Below are 16047 nucleotides of genomic sequence, written 5' to 3'. Positions count from 1 at the left end.
TATTAAAAATACATATATTAAATATACATATTTTTAATTATAAATATTTCATTAATGTTCTTATTTTCATTAAATATTAAAATATTAGAATTAGTTTAATATTTAAGATTAATATTTTGACATGTTAATATTTAATAAGAATATTTAAATATTACAAATAAAAATTATATAAATTAATATTGTTCTTTATATATAAACATTCTTTATTATATTCAGAATGAAATGTTCTAATTTTTTTATCTTTCCAACTCAACATACATATTTCAACAAAATTGTTCAGAGAAATATCATCTTATAATGAAGGGGACATATTATGATATTTTATGTTCTTTAATTATTTGAAGGTCTTGAAGTCCATTCAAACTTAGTTTAATTTTTTCTAAATATTCGACATTTCTTATAATAAAAAATTATAATCAACTAAAAACAATCAAGAAAAAACAAATAAATTTTCCACGAAATATTTTTATTATCGAGAAACATAGTTAACGTTAAGACACTGTTAAAACTTTTCATTAAAAACAAGCAATAAATACAGTAACATAATCATAATAATACCACATAATAACATAATATGTTGAAAAATAATAACATTTGTTAGAACAACTATTTCTAAAGTTACTGCGTTTTCAAAATAAAAACACGTTGACACTTTGTTTAAATATTCTATAAAAATTTTTTTTTGAATTTGGTTAAAAATTTCATAACATAATTATTCACTAAAGAAATGTAAATAATTATTTAATCTCATCAGTTAATATTTTTCATTACGTTCATGTGCGAATATAAGTATAAAAATTTATTTCATTTTAAACTTTCATTCATAAAATCAAGTAATTCCTTACGATCAAAAACTAAACACCAAAAACAAACATCTTAACATCTTATTTATTAATTAAAAAAAAAAAGAAGAAAAAGGAGATCAAGCGGAATGCCACAAAAAGGTTCATGTATAAGAACATAAAAAAAAAAGAACAAATAATATTTGTACGCGTATTAATGCTATTGCATAACGTCAAAATACAGCATAAGAAATAAAAATTAATTCGGAATTAAAATACTATCAAAATATTTCCACTTGAAACAAAGTAGAACACTTTGTTCCAACAAAAATAATTTCCGATCAATATGTAGGCTTTCAAGGGCACTTGTAAGCGTCGTATTCAAGATCACTATATTAGACACGATACTTGTTCAATAATTAGAAACAAATAGAAGAGGAAAAAACCAGACAGTACTCTTTATCTTACTTCTATGCTATCTCTTCCCATTTTATTTCTTCGAAGGTTCGCGAGAGACTGAAGACATAACGATCGAGCGTCCTCCCTAGTAAACTCTGTTTGAAAAAAGGTTACCCGCGTGTAAGGGGTTGATAGAATACATAATATCAAACGTACGAAAACAATATTTAGAAGCAACTTGACCCTCAACCCCTCCTAACAACGCATTCAACCAATTCAGTGTTCCGATCATTAATTATGTAGAATGGGAAGGGTGAGTAGTAGCAGGATTAGAATACGCATAAAAAAGCAACTACTACTACTTCGATTTTTCCTATAGAACATCCCCTTGTCTTACAACCCTCTTGAAAAACTTGTAGAATTCTATCCAATTTACGGATCTTTGAAACGTTTCTCCCTTCTTTTTTTTCTTCTATCTTCAGGAAAGAGGGTGACCATAGTCGTAAAAGAAAAAATAATACTTTATCCCCCGTTATACTCATCCTTCTTCGCTCGGACATAGTTTCAAGTTTTTCTGTTTCTAGGCAATGTAAAAAAGTTTCTACCCATCCACTTTCTTTCCTTCCATCGTTCTTTCCTTCTTCTTCATCCAGTTCTGCGCAATAATAAAACGACAGACGGAAGACATCGATTGTGCCTGAGTTAATGGTGATAGTTAAAAGAAATTCTTTTTCTCTCTTAAATAAGAATTCATAAGTACTCTATGGAATTAGATGCCTGTACCGTTGTTCTTTATTATAGAGGGTGTCGCGTCAAAGAATGATGAATATAGAACTTAAGAACGTGCATGATATTTGGGAAAGAATGAAACTTTTTTTTCTTCTTTCTTTACCAATTCGATTGTATAACATTTATTCCCTTCATTTTTAAATTACTGTCATCTATAGACATTTCACTAATCTTTTGCTTTTGTTAAATTTTATTTTCGTTAGTTTCTCTCAATAATTACATATTTCTATTTACGCATCACTGGTGCTCTGTTTGTTTGGACTCTCTTTTTAATTATTCTTTTCATTTTTTTCTACAACATTAACGGTCTTGTTTTATTATATTTTTTACATTATCGGTGTCCTCATTTATTGGCATCGAAATATATTTTTTTGTTCCTTTTGCTGAGTAACAGTTCTTTTTACTATTTCATTCGTCTTTCTAACGAAATATTATATTTCAATGACGGTTTTTATTTATTAGCTTACTTAATGTTAACTTTATGTAAAATAATAGATGGTCGTTAGCACAATTCAATGTTCAAATTATTAAAAGCTATTAACTATTTATAAATTTTTCGGATAGTGAATAGAAACAGTTGTTTGAAGGAAACAATCAAATAATTAATCCTAAATATTGATTAATTGAATTAATATTTCTATAATAATTTCAAACAGATACCTGGAAATAAATGCATACAATTGCAGTATCTAAATAAATATGAACGATATTTACATAATATCTATTATTCATCAAAAAGTGTGTTCCTTATTCATGTAAAAAACAGAAAAAAGGAGAATGTCGAAGTCAATACGAATTTTATTGTCGTATACATATGTAATTTATTAAAAGACAATTATAACAAAAAAATGTAAATAAACATATAAAATAATAATAAAAAAAAGTCAAACGTGTTGTTAACTTCGAAATAACTGATTCATTATGTTTGGTTATCCGTATTAAAAATAATAATAATTTTTCTGGGAACAAAAATATAATATATCAACGAAATGCTCTTACATAACATAATTTTAAGAATTATATGGCTATATACGCATTTATTTAAATTTCTCTAACAAATTCTCTTGTACTATTATTAATATTTTAATAATATTTGACAATAATTTTTAATAATAATTTTATAAATATTTAATACTTAATGCTAATATCGTTTATGAAGAAAGAAACTGAGAATCTTGGTAGAATGTCTTAAAATTCTATTAATATTTTCTATAGCGCTAGCACAAGTCAACGATGTATAGACAAAATAATGTATTGTCTTCCTACGAAGGAATATTACTAAAAACAAGGACTTCTGATTACTTAATATTTTCTCAATTGTCCTTTCATAAAAATGTACGAAGTACCGACAAATATCCCATCGAAGTTTTAACAATCTGCAAATATTCAAAGAAAAATAATTCTAATAATAAAATAACAATTGTATTGTTATAGCAAGGAACATATTTTAAAAATATGAAAAATAATTCGAAATATACTTACGCCTGAGAAGAGGCTCAAGGACAGAACGGAAAATTTACCGGACGTTAGACATTGTGGCTTTTTCGTTCGCATGATGCACATAAGAAAAAATTTTGAATCCGTTGCCGATAAGTTATACCATTCGTAATTATAAATGGCATTGCCAAAATTGGTACTCTAATCGAATAAAACAAATGATATTAATTAGGTAATTGATATTTCAATGATATAAGAAATTATTGATGTCTCATTTACCTCTTGAATAAAACATTCGCCGATAAAACAATAAATAAAAAGTGTGTTTATCACACCAAAGATGTACAAAATGAACATTATCGTTGTTAAGCTATCCTCCATTTCTTGACCCTAAAAACGAAAAAATTAAAAAAAATCGGTTAGGTGTTATCATATAAATTATGGACGTATATGTTCTATTTGAATGAAAACAGAATTCCATAAGTTTTCTACATTTCTCGAAAGTAAATAGTTATGAAAAGTATTCATAAAAAGTAGTGAAGATATAGATATAATAATAATAATAATAATATAGCGATCTCGTAAAATACTCTACAAATCGAACAACTAATTTCATATCCATAACATATAATTCTCACTTTCAATAGTTTTTTATTTTCTCAAAATTCCGCAGTAATAATATATGCACGTATACATGTAAAGTTTACTAGTACTACAAAAGAATTGATAACAATCGTCGCATACGGTTACAGTAAATCAAAGTATTAAACTCATCTATGATACGTTCAAAGGATTTCATCGGTAGAGTAGATACAGATGCAATGACAATTCCTTCGATCAAATTTTTATCGTTATAGTTCCAGAAATAAGCATCCAATATATCATCAATGTTTACACAGTTCATGATCATGGCGCGTTTGATATTAAGCAAGTGCTAAAGATTAATTAATATAGTTTTCATCATGAATATAATGCTTTACATAAAAACGTTTTGAAGATATTAAAGGAAATCAATCAGGATCCAAGTAAAGATATTTTATTGCTACGTCGACTTTTCTGCTTTACGGAAGAAACGAATAAAAATTTGAATAAAGGTGATTCGAGATTTTGGTTCATAAATCTAATAACTACAAATTCAAGCTGACAAATATCCCACTGGATATTGCTACTTATCTATTTAATAAAGGAATGTCATGAATATTCAGAATAATGCAATAGTTCGGTATCAAAATTGATCCGTTGATTCATTAGTTTGTTATACAAAACGAATATAGTCAAACTTAGCAAACAAAACGCTGCAAGGAAGGCTTATTTTATAAACAGAAACATTAATATCAATTAAATTTTCTTTCGTTCCTTATATGCTTCTGAAATTGATAATTAATTGTGAGTATACAAAGATAATTTTTATCTGTTTGTGAATGTAATAGGGAATTGCAGATGTATTTTTTTCGTAAGAGTTACTTCGAAAGCTTTGAAATATGTATTTAAATTTCATGGGAAATACTGGTTTGATATTATTTAATCATTATCTGCTTTGAATTGAAGATTTCTTGTCAACTCGATTTCTTTTGCAAAGTGCTTCCTTCTTTTTGAATGGAAACTGAATAACATTTTGCGAAAGTAGCAAAAAATAAATCTAGATTTCCGCCATTTTGTAGAAAAATATTATTTAAAAAGATTTGCTTAGCATCGGCTCATTTTACCCTTATATTTTCAAAATAAATCGTTTTCCGTTTATTTTTTGTGATTATTGTAGATGTAATTATTGTAATAATGTAGAGGTAACGAATTTTCGAATATTATAACGCCCATATGTATTTTTCCGCCATTTTATGTTACTTTTAGAGGGAAAAATTATCATTCTAATCTGTGAAGTGAGTCCTTTCGCACCAAGAAAAATTTATTTCAATAAATTACGTAGATTAATCAAAAATAAATAAGAAGTAATTTGAATGGGAAGAATGTTTTTTTTTTCATTACTGAGTTATGTACATCCTTAGAAAGAAAGAAAAGAAAAACATATTTTTCGCTTATATATATTGTTTGTACCATAAGTACATAGTAACCACAAATACAGATATGAAGAGTGGTACCCAAAAGTTGTTGCATAATGGGGATATTAAAGTTATTTTCCAATTCTTCTGTCAATCTGAAATATTATATTTCATATAGAAATACGAAATAAGATATTACGATTGAATTCATTATTATTATTTATTTTTCCATTATTGAAAAAATAATAATGAATTATATAATAATTTAAAAATAATAAATATAAAAATAATAAATTAATAATAAAGGAAGCAAATTCTTTTATCAAGAGATACGAATAAGCAATTTCTTAATCATATATTACACAATGGCTTTTCGTAAAAATGATTTTTCAATATAGTGTTTCAAAATACAATAATTTAAATATATATATTAATTGTTTTTATATAATTGGATGACATTTTACCTTATCAATCGATAATGTCGCAGTACAAGCTTCTTCATACCCTCATGATAATTTTTAGAATAATTTAATTCTGTCTTAACCTTATAGGACAATATGGCGAACTGTGCAATTACTTGAATGGACAAGTTGACGAACATACAGTCGAATCCTACATAACCGAACAGAATACTAGCTATGTATGTTATTTGATAAACACAAATCAGAGCGTAAATCCTGATATCCCTTATATCCACATCTAATGTTCTGTACGGTAACTGATAACCCATGGAATTGTTTTCTTTCGCTGTGAAGTAGAAAAAGTAAAAAGAAACAGACAATTTTTTTAGAAAAAGAATCAAAATTATGGGTTACTTATAAATAATCTGTCAATTTAAAATTAGATAATCAAGCTGATACAAATTTTTTTTGTTTTCTAATCAATTGCGCTGTTGCCCTCTCTATTGTAATTTTTCACGTTTTCTTTCATAAAAATATGCACGCTGTGATGAAAAATATGATCCGTAATAATCTTAAAAACCACTAATTGTTAGAGACATTATATTGTTTATAAAATATTCCATATATCTGACCAAATGGTATGGTAATAACGTAATGTTAAATCAATACGATGAATTCGGAAAAACTTTCTAGCAAAATTAGTTTATCATTATCATCTTCGATTGTTTTCTACGGACTCAGCCATTAACATCTTCCATGATGCGTTTATTACTGTTAGCTGTTTTATCAAAAATTCATTATGCAATCGTTTCAATTGTTGTCAATAATCATGAAGGCAATTAATTATGTCAACTCGAAATGAATTTTGCCAGTGCATAACAATCAAATACACGATAACACCTTATTCAACAAAATTCAAACCACAATTAGATGTGGGTCAATTGTTTCTTATTAGCTAACTTGAACATAATTGAAGCGGTCATTTTGAAACATTATTATCGAATTCCGTAGGTTGCCCACTTTGATTATTTTCGCATAAAGTGAAAATAGTCCTAATTTGAATTTTCTGAACCGACGTTGAAACTTATTAATCTTCGAAACTTATTTGTATTGGTAATTTATTATTGCTTTAATATCTAATAGTTGCTTTAAATCTCTATGGAAAATGAAACAACATGTAATTACTTATGTATTCTTTCAAAAATCAATAGGACGAAATTAATTTCCTTATTAAAAATATTAAAAATAATTGCAGACTATTCCATGCTCATGCGGGTATATATGAAAATATGTGTGTGTAGGTGGGTACATCTATTAATTCAGTAAGTGATGAAATAAATAAATAAATATAAAGTAATCGTTCGATTACGCATGATGGCAAATCTATAAAGAAATTAATATAAAATATGTAAAAGTATATTAATATTTGTGAAAGAAAAGAAACGAGAAGAATTTTAAATTACCAACTTGGATTCCAAAGAATAATCCATTCGTGTAATACAATATATCGGACATCGTCATAGAAAAAACTGTTATTGCAATAAATCGTGGCGGTAATTTAGTATAGTTTAGGAATGTCATTTTCTCCTCTTTGGTTTCGTATTTCTCAGTTAATGAATACTCCTTGATTTCCGTGAATAATTTACTCAATGCTTTTCTGTTCACTCTGATGATCATTATTTTCGTAATTGTCATCGTTAGAGGAATATTTTCTGCTATGTTCGATAAGACGTCGTCTATAGTTTTTGGAGAGAGAAACATTTGTATATATGCTAGAGAACAATGAAGGAAAAGATATGTGAAGTAGAAGAGAAATATCGGATCGTAGTTCTTTAATGGCCAAATTCCCATGCATTTTAAAAGACTTGAGCTCCAATTGAATGACCTTCGGACGTTGGCAATTCCTAGTTCCTATAATAAAAAAATTGAGTTTATTATATTGCTAATGACTTTTAGATTAATTGTTCTATTATGTTTTTAAATACATTTTATTATTATTAATGTGTGAATATATATATATGTGTGTGTGTAAATATGTATGTATGTATGTGAATGAAATGTGATATCGTATTAATATATCAGATGAATAATTATGCATGTGTTTATTTACAGTCGTATATCATGTTTGGAATGTATAATTATAAATACCTCGCAATATATGTACGTCTAATATACATGTATATGTATATAGAATGTATATATGTGTGTGTATACATATATATATATATATATATATATATATATATATATAAATAGATTATTATATACATAATTTAATTTACATATTTATATTTATATTGAACATAATTTATTGTAATTTATACATATACATATCATATAACAAGTTCTTTGTTATCACTGAATCAAATACACGCGTACACATATGTATATATATATATATATATATATATATATTGCAAATAAAAATTATTCGAATCGATATTAGAAATCTTATATATAATCTTTGGAAAGTATTGTATTATAAATTTATCTTCTAAGATCATCATATTAGGGAAAAATTGTTCGGACGAAATGTGTCCGAAAATAAAAAGGACATATAATGGCATTTATTGCTTTCTTTTTATTGAAATGTTTTAAGGTTTATCCAAGCTTAACTTAATTTTTTTTAAACACGCAATAATTTTTATAATAGTAAGTTATTCGTTCAAAGAAAAATACAAAACGAAACAAAACTTTCCACTAAATAAAAAACGATAAATATCCTAATATTTTCCCTATTGAAATAAGATAACTCTAGTAGAAAAAATTTTTCTTAAAAATGAAATGTTAGAAAGTCAGAAATAAAAATATGTGACCGCACGATATTTCGTCCGATAAATTTCGTATGATTGTTCTCCAAATAAAATGTATGCAATTATCTAATCTCATCGGTTCATATTTTTCATTTCATCTGCTCGCGAATGTTAATATAAAAATTTATTCCATTTAAAAATTTCATTCATGAAATCAAATTTTTCTATCAAAAATTGAATAAGAACGAGAAGAATAACGAAACTAATAATAAAGTCACTATAAACATTATTTTGCACAATAAATAAAATTTCATGATAAAATTTATACCAAAAGCATCACCAAAAAAATATAATATATACAAGAAATAAAAGTAAATTCGAAAATAATATTCTACTAAAATAATTTTCAGTAGAAATACAAGTGAAATACTTTGATCAACGAAAAATCATTTCCGTTCAATAAATAGGATATCAACTGCACTTATCAGCGTCATATACACGATTATTGTGTATTAAACACGAGATTTTCTCTACGATTTAAAAAAAAGAAAACAAAATAAAAAAAAAAGAATCAATCTTACTACTATGCTATCTCTTCCCATTTTATCCCTTCGAAGGTTCACAAGAGACTGACGGCAGAACGATCTAGCATCTTCCGTGGTAAACTCCGTTTGGAAAAGAGTTATACGCGTACAAGTGCTGTGCTGCATAGTTAATCTGAAATGTATGAAAAAATATTCAGAAACAACTTGTCCCTCAACCCCTTTCTAACAACGAGTTCTATTGATTCGTTGTTGCGATCATCGATTATGTAAAATGGGAAGGTTGGGTGGTTACAGGATTGATATACGCATAAAAAATATACTTCTACTGTTTCGATTCTTCTTATAGCACACCCCCTTTTATCTTACAACCCTCTTGTAAAACTTGTAGAACTTTATCCGGTCTTTGAAATGTTTCTCCCTTCTTTTTTTCTTCTTTTTTTAGGAAAGAGGGTAGCCATACTTCTAGAAGAAAAAATAACATCTCACCCTACGATATACTCACCCTTCTTCGTTCGGACATAGTTCGGAGTTTATCAGTTTCCCTGCAATATAAAGATGTTTCCACCTACCAACCCCATTCGTTCTATCGTCCTTCCGTTCTCTTGTTCTTTGTTTTCAGTTGTACGAAATAGGACGAATGAAAGATATTGATTGTATATGGATTAAAGGTAGTAGTTAAAAAAAAAAAATTGTTTTTCTCAAGGAAATAAGAATTCGTAAGTACTTTATGGAATTAAATGCCTTTACCGTTGTTCTTGATTATAGAGCGTGTCATGTTAAAGAATGATGGATATAGAACTTAAGAACGTGCATGACATTTGGGACAGAAAGAAACTTTTTTTTCTTCTTTAGTTACCATTTCGATTAGACAACTTTTCTTCTCTTTATTTTTATTATTAGATACAATTACTATCATCTATAGACATTTCACTTAACTTTTCTTTTTCTTAAATTTTATTTTTATTAATTTTTCACAATAATTATATATCTTGTTATCTATTCAAGTTCTATGTATTATGAAATATTTTTAATTTTTCTTTTCTTTTCTCTGTAATTCATTAACAGTTTTTATTTATTACATTTTTTACACAAGCTTCGATATCCTCATTTATCAACATACAAATATATTTTTTTATATCTTTTTCTGAGTAGAACTTGTTTTCACTTTTCCTTTCATTTTTGTAACGAAAAATTATATTTCATTGACTGTTTTTATTTATTAACTTACTATGATTCATCGGAATATTTGTTCAATTTTCATGTAAACGACAAAAAAGAAAAATTTGTGTCAATACCGATTTTGTTATCGCATATATACATAATTTATTGAAATACAATAATAACAAAAAGAATGGGCTCAGATGTGTTTTTAACTTCCAAACAATTGATTCCTTATGTTTAGATATTCATATTAATAATAATAATAATTTTTCTTGGAACAGACATATATGGACGACATGCTCTTACCTAATATATTTTTAAAAATTATATGGCTATATATGTATTTATTTAAATTTCTTAATAAATTCTTTTTTTTATTATTAATACCATCTCAATATATGGCAATAATTTTTGATAATTTTATAAACGTTTAATACTTGATGCTAATAATTTTTATGAAGAAAGAAATTGATACTTTTGGTAAAATATCTTGAAATTTTATTAATATATTCTATAGCATTAACATAAGTCAAAGATGTATAAACAAAACATTTGTATCCTTACGAAGAAATATTATTTAAAAAAAAAAAGAACTGGTCATTACTTAATTCCTTTCTCAATTGTCCTTTTCACAAAAATATACGAAATACAGATAAATATCCCATCGAAGTTTTGACAATTTGCAAATATTCAAAGAAAAATAATTCTAATAATAAAATAACAATTGTATTGTTACAGCAAGGAACATATTTTTAAAATATGAAAAGTAATTCGAAATATACTTACGCCTGAGAAAAGGATCAAGGACAGAACGGAAAATTCACCGGACGTTAGACATTGTAGCTTTTTCGTTCGCATGATGCATCATAAGAAAAACTTTTGAAGTAAGTTATACCATTCGTAATTATAAATGGCATTACCAAAATTGGTATTCTAATCGAATAAAACAAATGATATTAATCAGATAATTGATATTTCAATGATATAAGAAATTATTGACGTCTCATTTACTTTTTGAATAAAATATTCGCCGATAAAACAATAAACAAAGAATGTGTTTATCACAGCAGAGACCTACAAAAATATTAAGAAATAACTTGTCCCTGAACCCCTTTCTAAGAACGACTTCAATCGTTTCGTTGTTATGATCATCGATTACGTAGAATTGTGAGGGTGGTGAGTTGTAATATGCATAAAAAAATGTGCTCCTATTCACCTTGTAGAACATCCCCCGATTTTACAACCCTCTTCTAAAATTTATCGAACTTTATTCGATTTACCGATCTTTGAAATGTTTCTCCCTTCTTTTTCTTCTTCTTCTCTTAAGAAAGAGGGGGATTATAGTTGCAGAGAGAAAAAGTAACATCTGTTCCTACGGTATACTTACCCATCTACGCCCATAATTATTTGACGTTTATCACTTTTTCGGCAATAAAAATGTTTCCATTCTCCTCATTCTCTTTCGTTCGATCCTTTTTTCTTTTTTCTTCATACTTCCAATTCTACATAATACTAAGAATAAAAGATGTTGATTATGCCTGAATTAGTGCTAGTGGTTTAAATAAAAATATTTTTTTTCATAGATGGTATCACGTTAGGGGATAATGAAAATAGATGTTAAGAACTTGTTTGACTTCCGAGTCAGGAGGAAACATTTTTGTTCTTTTTTAATTACCAATTGGATTACACAACGTTTCTTTTTTTATTTTTAAATCGCTATCATCTATTGGCATTTCACTAATCTCTTTTTTTTGAATTTTACTTTCATTATTTTCTCACGATAAATCTATATTTCTTTTTTTATTTCTGTATCACTTGCATTGTAGGTGTTCTGACTTTTTTTTTCTTTGTACATCATTAATGGATTTTATTTGATATGCTTTTTATAGAAAGTTTAACTTCCTCCTTTATCGACATACAAGTGTTTTTTTTTTTATTCTTCTTCTGCGTAATATTTCTTTTGTCTTCCTTTTTCATTCTTGTCCTAAAATATTATATTTCGTTTGTCCTTTTCATTTCTTAATTTTCTTTATTTTAATTTTATATTATATATTATATTGACCTTTACGTATGTCAACGTTCAGATAATTAAAATCTATGAACTCTTTATGAATTTTGTTGGAAGTGAATGCAGCACGTTTCATTCTTACAAACAATTATGTAAAGGAGAGCGTCGAATAATTATTTCTGAATATCGAAATATAATTAATATTTCTCTAATAATATTAAATAAATAGCTTACATTAAATGCAAACAATTGTAGTAGCTAGATATAAACGATGTTAGCATAATATCTGTGATTGACCAACAATTTCATTCGGTTTTGATCTAAAGAAAGAGAAAAGTAACATTTCTGTCTATACAAATTTTGTTGTCGCAAGTATACTTAATTTATTTAAAAAATAGTAATTACAACAAAAAGTAGATTCTGCTAATAAATGTTTCTAGCTTCGAAAAAATTAAGGTATCCATATTAATAATAATAATAATTTTTTTAAGATAGATAGGTTTTTTGAAGATAGATAGCGTTTTTGGATTTGCATACATACATACATACATATTTATCTATATTTTTTTAACAAATTTTGTTTTGATATTATTATCAATTTGAATCTAATCATGTATACACGTGGAGATCAATAGGATTAGAAATTATTGGCCATATCTAGTAAACTGGTATATTCGCCAAAGGTCTTTTAGATTTGATGACAATTTTGTTTATGAAGAAAGAAATTGAAAGTTTTAATCGATAGTCTTAAAATTGAATTTATATATTCTATAATGCTAGCACAAGTCAACGATGTATAGATAATATATTTGCCTTCGTAAGAATGAAATCGTATTAAAAAAAAAAAAAAAACTACAAAAATTATTTCTTTTTAATCCATTTCACTTTCGTCCATTTCACGAAATTGATCGCAGTATCGACAAATATCCCATCGAAGTTTTGACAATCTACAAATATTCAAGGATAAATAATTTTAATAATAAAATAACAATTGTATTGTTACAGCAAGGAACATAATTTAAAAATAGAAAAAATCAATCGAAGTATACTTACGTCTGTGAAGATGGTCAAGGACAAAACAGCAAATTTGCCAGAGGTTAAATATAGCGGCTTTCTCGTTCGTGTCATACAAATAAGAAAAAATTTCGATTCAGTTGCCGGTAAGTTATACCACTCGTAATTATAAATGGCGTTACCAAAATTGGTACTCTAATTAAATAAAACAAATGAAATTAATTCGATAATTAATCTTTCAATCGTATAAAAAATTATTGATTTAGAATGTTTTATTTACTTCCTGAATAAAACATTCGCCGATGAAACAGTAAATAAAAAGTGTACTCATTATGCAAAAGCCATAAAAACTGAACAAGGTCAATGTTAAACCATCTTTCGCTTCCTTACTCTAAATATAAAAAAAAAAGGAAAGCATCAGTTAGAAATAGGTACATAAATTAAGGACGTACATGACATTTTTTGATTAGAGAACGAAATTAATTCGTTTTCTACATTTTCTAAAATATCAAGAACATCTATAAAAAATGGAGGAGTTTTATTGATAATAGCAATTATATAACTATCATTCGGATAATACTGTCAACTGGAACCACAGTACCATTACCATAACATTTCATTCTCATTTACAACCGTTTTTTATTTTATTGAAATTCTGCAGCAATAATTTATGCACGTGTACATGTAAAATTTGCTAGTAATACAACAGAAACGATAACAGTTGGCGCGTAGGGTTATTGTAAAATGGAATATCAAATTCATTTACAATAAATTCACAAAGGACCCGTCAATAAAGTAGAAATAGATACAATAATAATTTATTCGATCAATATTTCATCATTACAGTTTCACAAGTGTGCATTTTATACATTATTAATGTTTATACGATCCAGAATCATGGTGCAGATGACAACAAACAAATACTACAGATTTATTAAGACACTTCAATAAAAAACTTTGTCATAAAACGTTTTGGAGAAATTAAAGGAAATCAATGAGAATCCAAGTAAGGATATTTTATTGATACGTCAATTTTGCAGATTTACGGAAAACCTGAATGGAAGTTTTAATCACTTTGTGTCGAGACTTTGGCTTAATTTTTTCATAAATGAAATCTCAAAAACTTTGAAATCTGAATCTTCTTGGAAGCTATTGAACCGATCGTTTGAAATTTTTAGATCATTATCATATATATATGTGCATTAAATTTAAGACTCGATTTTGTTTTCATACTAATTTGTTCTTTCAATAAAAACGAACGTGCGATTGTTACCGACAAGTGATAAAAAATATATGTAAATGTCTATCATTTTGTATAAATATATAATTTCAAAAATTCAACTCGAGAAGAATTCATTTAACTCTTTTATTTTGAGAATTACATAAGTATAAATTATTTTGTTTCTATTTTGATTTATGGTTATGGAAATTATCATATGTAATAAATTTTTACCTACTACTATGACCATTTTGCTTCTCTGCCATTTTTAATTAATTTGCAGTAAAAAAATTATTAATATAATAATCAAAGTTAAACAATAAAAATCAAATCATGCTATGGAAAGTTTATTCTAATTAATTATGTAGCTATGTATGTAAAAAAAAAGAAAAGAAAATTGTTCTCTTTTTTGCTATAGAATTATGTACGTCCTTAAAATGAAAAAAAAAAGAAAAAGGTACTATATTCTTGTGTTACCATCATTAGATAATAACCAGAAAAACTGAGAAGAGCGGTTGTACTAATCAATTGCTGCATAATCAGAAAATTAAAATTATCTTCCAATCCTTCCGTCAACCTGAAATATTTCATGTAAAAATAAGAAATCAAATATTAATAAAATTCATTAATATTGTTCGTTTTTGCACTATTTAGAAAAATAGAAAAATATCAATACATTGTTATTCAGGAGGAAATATAATTTCTTTTATTTTTGATACTTTCTATGACATATAGCTAGTTGAAATTAATAAATACATGATTAAATAATAAATAAAAAATAATAAATAAATAATCATATAACAAATAAAATATAATGAACACACTACAATTAGATAGAAAATAAAAATAATAAATAAATAAGAAATAAATAAGAAAAGAAATAAAGTGATGAATCAAGAACCATGAAGAAATAATAGTTCTTCATCCAAGTAACAAGCAATAGCTTTACAAAAAAATTATTTTCTAATAATGTGTTACAAAACGCAATAATATACTTATATACTTGTCTATGCGTGTGTATGTTTGTAAAGAAACTAAAGAAATTACTGAATGAATTTATAAAGAAAATAACTTATCATTCTTTATATATATATATATATATATATATATATATATATATATACACATATATACTTATATATATATATATTATTCATTTTTATATAATTATATGATATTTCACCTTATCAATCGATAATGTCGTAGTATAAGTTTCTTCATACCATCATGATAATTTTCAGAATTATTCAATGCTGCCTTCACCTTATAAGATAATATGGCAAATTGTGCAATTACTTGAATGGTCAAATTGATGAACATACAATCGAATCCAACGTAACCGAATACGATAGAAGGTATGACTATTATTTCATAAACACAGATCAAAGTGTAAATCCTGATATCCCTTATATCCATGATATCTAATGTTTTATATGGCAACTGATAACCCATGGAATTGTTTTGCTTCGCTGTAAAAAAGAAACAGAGTTTACTTTTTTAACGAAAAAGAATTATACGAGAAGATAGAAAAACAAAAACATT

The 16047-nt window shown here is 26.2% G+C and overlaps 1 protein-coding gene across 1 annotated transcript in view; it reads right to left on the bottom strand.

Moving 5' to 3' along the window:
- Positions 1–16047, bottom strand: part of LOC122637293 (odorant receptor 13a-like) — a 52375-nt gene that overhangs the window by 33295 nt on the left and 3033 nt on the right. The window lies entirely within an intron of this gene.

Source organism: Vespula pensylvanica, chromosome 25 (assembly GCF_014466175.1).
Source record: "Vespula pensylvanica isolate Volc-1 chromosome 25, ASM1446617v1, whole genome shotgun sequence".
Classification (NCBI taxonomy): Eukaryota; Metazoa; Arthropoda; class Insecta; order Hymenoptera; family Vespidae; genus Vespula; species Vespula pensylvanica.
The sequence above is the reverse complement of the archived record's forward strand: the minus strand, read 5'-3'. Positions and strand labels throughout refer to the sequence as shown.